We start from the raw sequence: 7,247 nt of genomic DNA on the forward strand, positions 1-7,247 counted from the left end.
ATGCTTTTGATGATCTTGATGTCACAGCAGACTTTACTGATGCTGAAGCGAAGGTGGGCGTAGTTTCAAAATTACCCATTCTATACTGCATTCTGAGAGAGAGAGAGAGAGAGAGAGAGAGAGAGAGAGAGAGAGAGAGAGAGAGAGATGCCTGGAGAGAAGAAACGGAGTAGAGGAGACAAGGAAGCTTGTACCGTATTCAGAGCCACAAGCGAACAAATAAAAGGTTGTGCCTCGTTTAGACACCTCGCTTGGTAAGGCGCGTTTACTGTTTCATTATTGTTGATACAGTGTTTTAACTGAGGCAGGAATCTGAGAGAGAGAGAGAGAGAGAGAGAGAGAGAGAATGAAAGGATGTAGGATAGTCCCCGAAATTAACGGCCATACCACGTTGAGTACACCGCTTCCCGTCCGATCAGCGAAGTTAAGCAACGTTGGGTCTGGTTAGTACTTGGATTGGTGACCGCCTGGGAACACCAGATGCTGTTGGCATAACGTTCTCCCAACGTGTCAAGTGGGGTTGGTGGAGGATTAGTGCCCCTCCCTGTAAAACAATTAACTCTTAGCCCTTGGCCACCCCGTTTGGGATACATGGCGTCTGGCAATGAATGAAAATGAAAAACTTCTGTTGCGCTACATTCTTAAGCACAAAAAGAATACCTTTGAAAGGCTGAACTGTTTGCCATTTGTAACAATCCTATATGCTGAAATCAATAATACTAATCTAATAAGCATTAACTGTGTGTGTGCCTGTCCACATTCAACCCTCCACCCCCACCCTGGATTTTGACGTGCCATACAGCAGAAGACGCGGAACGACTCGCTGACAAAGATGGTGTATATTGCAAATGTGTAGGCCTACTCTCAGTTTTGCGTGAGCCACGCGCACTTTTGTGTTCCATTTTCCCCAAGACATTGGGAACCCTCTACAGGTCATACCGCTGAGTGGAATGAGCTGAAATTTCCCATGGACATGCCCGGTATGTCAGTGCAAGTCCATGTCAAGTCTGATGTCAATGCGTGTCGCAAGGACAAGTGCTTAACGCCCGATCGGGCTTCTAAGTGCTTGTCTTATGCTTTGCCACTCAAAAGCCAAATTTATCACAAACATGGATTTTGATTTTCCCAGAATTACAACACACACACACACACACACACACACACACACACACACACACACACACACACACACACACACACACACACACACAAAATAATGTCACTCATGTATAATATCATCGAAGTGTCTGGCCTTGGTGTTTTCTTTGTTGGTTGGGCTATGTTCTGTACTGGAAGCAAATGGGAGGGAAACAAGGAATGGTAACGGGGAGAGGGGGAGGGGAAAGCTTGTATTGCATTCAGCAGTGGAAGTGTCTGGTAGGGAGATATGGCTATGGTGAGAGGGAAATGGAAGACTTGTTGCCCACTCAGCAGTGGAAACTGATGGGAGGAAGGAAGGAGCACGACAGCTAAATGGAAGGCATGTACTGCATCAAATATTGGAAAAAAAAAAAAAAATAAAGCTGGGGATTGAGGGTTCGCGTTACGAAGAGGAAATGCAAACCTTGTTAGTAATTGTGAGAATGGACGGAAAGGAAGAAAAAAAAAAGACAAAACGAAAGCTGGATGGAAGTTCAGAGATGGAATAGAGACTTATGAGCAGCGAGGAAGAGAGAAGGGAAAAGATTAATAAGAGAGTAAGAAGATAGCGGATGAGGAATTTGGAAGGAATTTGAATTTTAAGTGGATAGACTGTAAGAAAATGTTCTGGAAGGAGGTAAAGAGAGATAGATAGGGTAAATAAGAAGGTAATAGGGAAGTGAAAGACAGAGATGGTAGATTGACAGTGGAGAAGGGAGAAAAAGTGATCAGATGGAGAGAACACTTTAAAGAATTGTTAAAAATAGATAATGAAAGTAATGCGAATATAAGTGGATGGAGAATGTCTGAGAGGAGGAGGGAAATGAGAAGAGGGAAAGAGATCTGTAGGATACAAATAGTGGAAACAATGAAGAAAATCAGAATGAGGAAAGTCCCAGGAACTGATGGAGTGTGTGGTGAAATGTTGAAGCACAGGCAAGAGATAGTAGTAGAATGGATAGGGAAGATGTGCAGAATGGCCTGGGAGGAACGTATTGTCCGGAAGGATTGAAAATCGGATATAATTATTCTGCTGTACAAAGAGAAAGGGACGACGAAATGTGTGGTAATCATAGGGACATTTGTCATCTTCGGGAAATTGAAAAAGCATATAGTTGGAATCCATTTTACAGAGTTAGGGGGAATAACAGAGGAATTAGGTGGAGGAGAATAGGGAGGTTTTAATAAAGGAAAAGGTTGTGTACGAGTGTATCAGATATTCATCCTAAGGTTTCAGCGGAGTTTCTAGAGAAGGGAAAGAAGTTGTTTGTGGCCTTCATGGATTTAGAGAATGCGTATGACAGAGTGGATAGACAAAGAATGAGGAAAATATTAAGAATATATGGAGTAAATGGGAAGCTGCTGAATGCCGTGAAGAGCATGTGTTAGGGCACCAAGGCTGCAGTAGGTGTGGATGGTGAATGAGTGAACTATTCTATGTGAATGTTGGCCCGAGACAAGGATGTGTTATATCTTCATGGTTGTTCAGTCTGTGTATGGATGGAATTATAAAAGAGATACAAGGACGGCAATGGATATTGGTGCAGCCCTAATGAGAAAGTTTACCGTTTGGACCTCTTGTTCTGTTGTTTGCAGATCATACTGTATTGTTAAGTGAAGTCGAGGGAAAACTGCAAGACTTGGCGAATGAGTTCGGGAAAGTGTGTAAGAAACGTTATCTAAAGTTGAATGTAGGGAGGAGTTAAGTTGTGCTCTGCGAAAGAAATGTAGTCACTGAGTGCACGGGGAAGCTGGATGATGAGGAAATACAAAACGTGAGTGCATCTAAGTACTTGGGTTGTGTTACGAGTAAGGATGGAAATTTAGAGGATGAAGTGCTTGAAAGGGTACAACAGGGAAAAAATTCTTCGAAAGCAGTGATAAGAAATAAGGAAGTGAACACTGAGGTGAAAAAGTCACTGCATGATAGTACTGTACTGTGATAACATCTCTAACAAATGGAAGCGAACTTAGACCTTATTGGAACGACACAAGTCAAGAGTGAATGCAGTGGAAATGAGTTATTTGAGAGGAGCATATGGATTTATATGGAGAGACAGACATACAAATGGGAAAGTGAAGGACGGTTCTTGTGTGGCTGTGGGTGTAATAGAAAGCGTTAGGAAATATTCATTAAGGTGGTTTGACCATGTGGTGAGGATGGATAGCGAGATACTAACGAGGAGAGTGTGCATGAAGTGGAGGGGGGGAGGCGGAGGGGGAGACCGAGGATGAGAAGAAAGGGAGGAGTGGAGAGGTAAATGAGAGAAGGGTGTGTGAGCTGAGGGGAGGGCAACGAAATGGCGGGGAACAGGGCAACATGGAGCCGATTTATGTGTGGCTATCCCTTACGGGATTAAGGCGTCTGACCATGGATAAATAGATAGATGAAAGCATGTATGCGTGTGTGTGTTTCAGTTTGTTTACATTTTCATGTAAAAAAGAGTGCGTGCGTGTGGACGATATTTGGGTTTTAGGTGGTGTGCATGTGGGAAACTGCAAGTTTGCGTATGTTGCAAGGATTTGTTCAGTTTAGTACTACGCCGATGGAGTAAGAGATGTGTGTGTGTGTGTGTGTGTGTGTGTGTGTGTGTGTGTGTGTGTGTGTGTGTGTGTGTGTGTGTGTGTGTGTGTGTGTGTGTGTGTGTGTGTGTGTGTGTGTGTGCGTGCGTGCGTGCGTGTGTGTGTGTGTGTGTGTGTGTGTGTGTGTGTGTGTGTGTGTGTGTGTGTGTGTGTAGTACTTTACATGCTTAGTTCATTGCAAGTGGGCAGGTGGTGTGTTAATGATGCTACTATATGTTTATCTTCAGGCAGTGGATATGGACACAGGAAATGAATGCATAATAAGCGTGATAGTGCCTGTTATACCTGCGGAAGGGCAGGTATAATTGTTAACTCGACCTATGTGTGTCTGTGTGTGGTTAAGCGATATCACCAATTCGAGGACAATGGTCAGATTCTACTGTATCTAAAAAGCTTGATATGTAATTTTGTTCCATCTGCATGACAAGTTGGTCGTTTCCCAGCTGTGTTCTGCATGACAAAATAAATAGTGCTTCATAAAATTCTTTTGCCTTTATATTTTAGGGATAAATTGTTTATTTGTTTTTTTTCTTAATTATTTTATCCTGTCGCCAAGTTAGTTGTTGCTCAGTTGGTTGTTGCCCAGTTGTCTTGTCGTCCAGTTGGCTGTCGCCCGGTCGTCCCTGAACCCCCAGTATTGTTCTTCCTCTTCATCCTTATTCATCTCTCGCCAACGTTATCTTTAGCCATATCACAATTCTGCTTTGCAGTCTTATGTTGCTCCCAGCCACAACATGCATGTTTCCCAGCCCTATCTTTCTGCCACCAGTACACATTCCTGCACTTTTACCTGCCACCCTAAATCCTTCGGTTTATTCCAGCTGCATCACAGTCCTATATTCCTCCCACGCACACACAGTGTTACCTTTCTGCCACTATACCACAGCCTTAAGTTCCTCCCACCCACATCGCGGTCCTGCATCTCTGCCCTATGCTCCTGCCATCCACCTGCATCACTGCCACTTTTCAGTGCTCTTTCTTGCCCACAGTCACAACCAGCCCTATCCCTCGCGCTCTTCCCTCCTCCCTTGATACTTTAAACGATTCTCCAGCCACTGCTCACATGAAAACAGCGACCCTGACTCGTTCTCCTTTTGCATTCCTGCCTCCATACCTTTATCTCTATGTCTGCATGCTGTCTTATGAGCTGTCTGTGCTGCTTGTATACCTGATTGTGTCTGACTACCTTTACCTTCCTAATTGCTTACCGGTACCTGATTTCCTGTTTCTGCCTGTTGCATATCTACCTGTGTGCGCTCATGATTATGTGCCCGTCTGACTAAATTATTACCTTCATGTGTCTAGTTGAATACATACCTAATTGCCCTTTTGTGTGTCCGCATTTATACCTGCTCGTATACATGTGTTCTTTATTTCATGTCTTTCCGTATGCCTGTTTGTGTGCCTGCTTGAATATCTACGTGTTGTTTTTTCCCTTCTATCCACCATTCAGCGTGTCCATCTCTCCACTGTGTTTGTGTGCCTGCCTGAATGTTTTTTTTTTTTCCTTCTCTCCACATTCAGCATGCCTATCTCTCCACTGTGTATCAAGTTACGGGCACAAACAAGGAATCACGTTGCCTTTGTATTCACCCAAAATTGTACACTTGAAATAATTAGTTTCTTAACATCGTCTTGGAGATGAATGAACAACTCATGACACGATGGTAACCTAATCAACAACAGGCAAGTGAACTGGCATCCTGCTTGATTAGTTCTGGGACTCGGATATATAAAGGAATTGCCGACCGTACAGTAAAGCACACACACACACACACACACACACACACACACACACACACACACACACACACACACACACACACACACACACACACACACACACACACACACACACACACACACACACACACACCACATTGCAGCACAAATCAGACACTCTTACCGGATAATAATGTACCAGTCATAGTGAGATATGTTAAGCTCTCCTGTTCCGAAACAGTGCTATTATGGTGGGACATACATAAAGCGCACTGAAAACTGTTACGATTAACTTGGCGGCTGAGGTCAGGCCACTGCGAGGGGATATCAGGGGGTCGTAGTGTGGGCAAAAGAATGCCACGCTCCCCCGCATCCTGAATACGGATCACTCGAATGCTGATGTGGGGTATAGAAGTATTCGCATACGACTTACGTACCAATCGGGGTGTTATGTACGGCAGAGCAGTATCTTCACTGTGATCCGGGAAGACTATTCCCATTTCAGGCTGGAGGTTTTTTACCCCCTGGGGGTAGGGTTTTTTTTCAAGAATACTCCCCCAGTATCCCTGCTTGTTGTATGAGGCGACTTAAAGGGTTGGCGGAGGGTTAGTGCCCCTCTCGGGAAAGCAGCTATATAAAACAACGAACAAGAAGCTTCGGACAAGGACTGACCAAAAGGTGACGACCAAGGACCTGACAAAGGACATGGTATGGACTGCGACATGGAATGTAAGAGGTGCGAATGATGAGGTGAAAGAGAGAGAGATTGTCCAGGTGCTTGAGGGTGCAAAAGTGGATGTATGTGAAGTAACTGAAACTAAATGGAGATGTGAGAACGTGAAAGAATGGGAGTATGGATGGGGTATATGTGCAGGAGTAGGTGAGAATGAGAGGGCAAAAGAAGGAGTGTGTATTGCTGTGAGTAAAAGATGGAAGAAGAACATAAGAGAGGATGGATCAGTTGGCTCAAGGATTGTGTGGGTAAGATTGAAAGTTGGAATACAAATGTGGGCGATTGTGGGCGTGTATGCGCCAACGCAAGATCGTGCAAGCAGAGTGAGAGAACAGTTCTGGACAAATGTGGAAGTGTGCATGGAAAAGTTTGGAAGGAATGAGTGAGTGTTTTTGATTGGTGATATGAATGGTAAAGTAGGGAATGTGAAGGTGGATGGAATAGTTGGTGAGCGGGATGTGCCTGCTGAGATAGATGAGAATGGCAGTGCATTAGTGGACATTTGTGCTGGGAGGGGGTTGGTGACAGCCAATATCTCTTCAGGCACAAAATGATCCACAGGTATACATGGCGAGTGATGAGAAGGGTGGGTGGTGAACTGAATGAAAGGAAGGCAATGATTGATTATGTGCGTGTGGATGAAAGGATGCGAAGGTGTGTAATGGATGCAAGAGCTTATAGAGGTTGGGGGAGTGGACTTTCTGACCACTACTTGATGGTGGCCAGAATCAAGATCCAAGTAAGATGAAGAAATAGAAGAAGGGAAGGATGGGGGGGAAGGAGTAGTTGCAAGGAGAGTGGAAAGGTTACAAGAGGATGAGAAAAAGGCAGAATATAAGAGAGAAGTGGAGGGACAGTTGGGTAAATATGAACTGGAGCAGACGGGGGACGTGGAAGGTGTGTGCAAGATATTTACAGAAGATATATGTGCAGCATGTGATGTAGTGTGTGGGGTGAAGAGAAAACGAAAGGGGGTGCAAGGAACAGCATGGTGGAAAGAAGAGGTGAGACAGGCTGTGGCACAAAAGAAGAAAGCATACAATGAATGGATGAGAAATAGGAGCGTGGA

At 44.4% G+C, this 7,247-nt stretch overlaps 1 non-coding gene across 1 annotated transcript; it reads left to right on the forward strand.

The window, feature by feature from the left end:
• The first annotated feature begins 373 nt into the window (after nucleotides 1–373).
• LOC145414808 (5S ribosomal RNA) lies at nucleotides 374–492 on the forward strand. The gene has a single exon (XR_013899961.1). It is a non-coding gene; the product is annotated as a 5S ribosomal RNA (ribosomal RNA).
• Nucleotides 493–7,247: the final 6,755 nt, after the last annotated feature.

Source organism: Coenobita brevimanus, chromosome 100 (assembly GCF_032717465.1).
Source record: "Coenobita brevimanus isolate Jiangsu-jjx chromosome 100, ASM3271746v2, whole genome shotgun sequence".
NCBI lineage: Eukaryota > Metazoa > Arthropoda > Malacostraca > Decapoda > Coenobitidae > Coenobita > Coenobita brevimanus.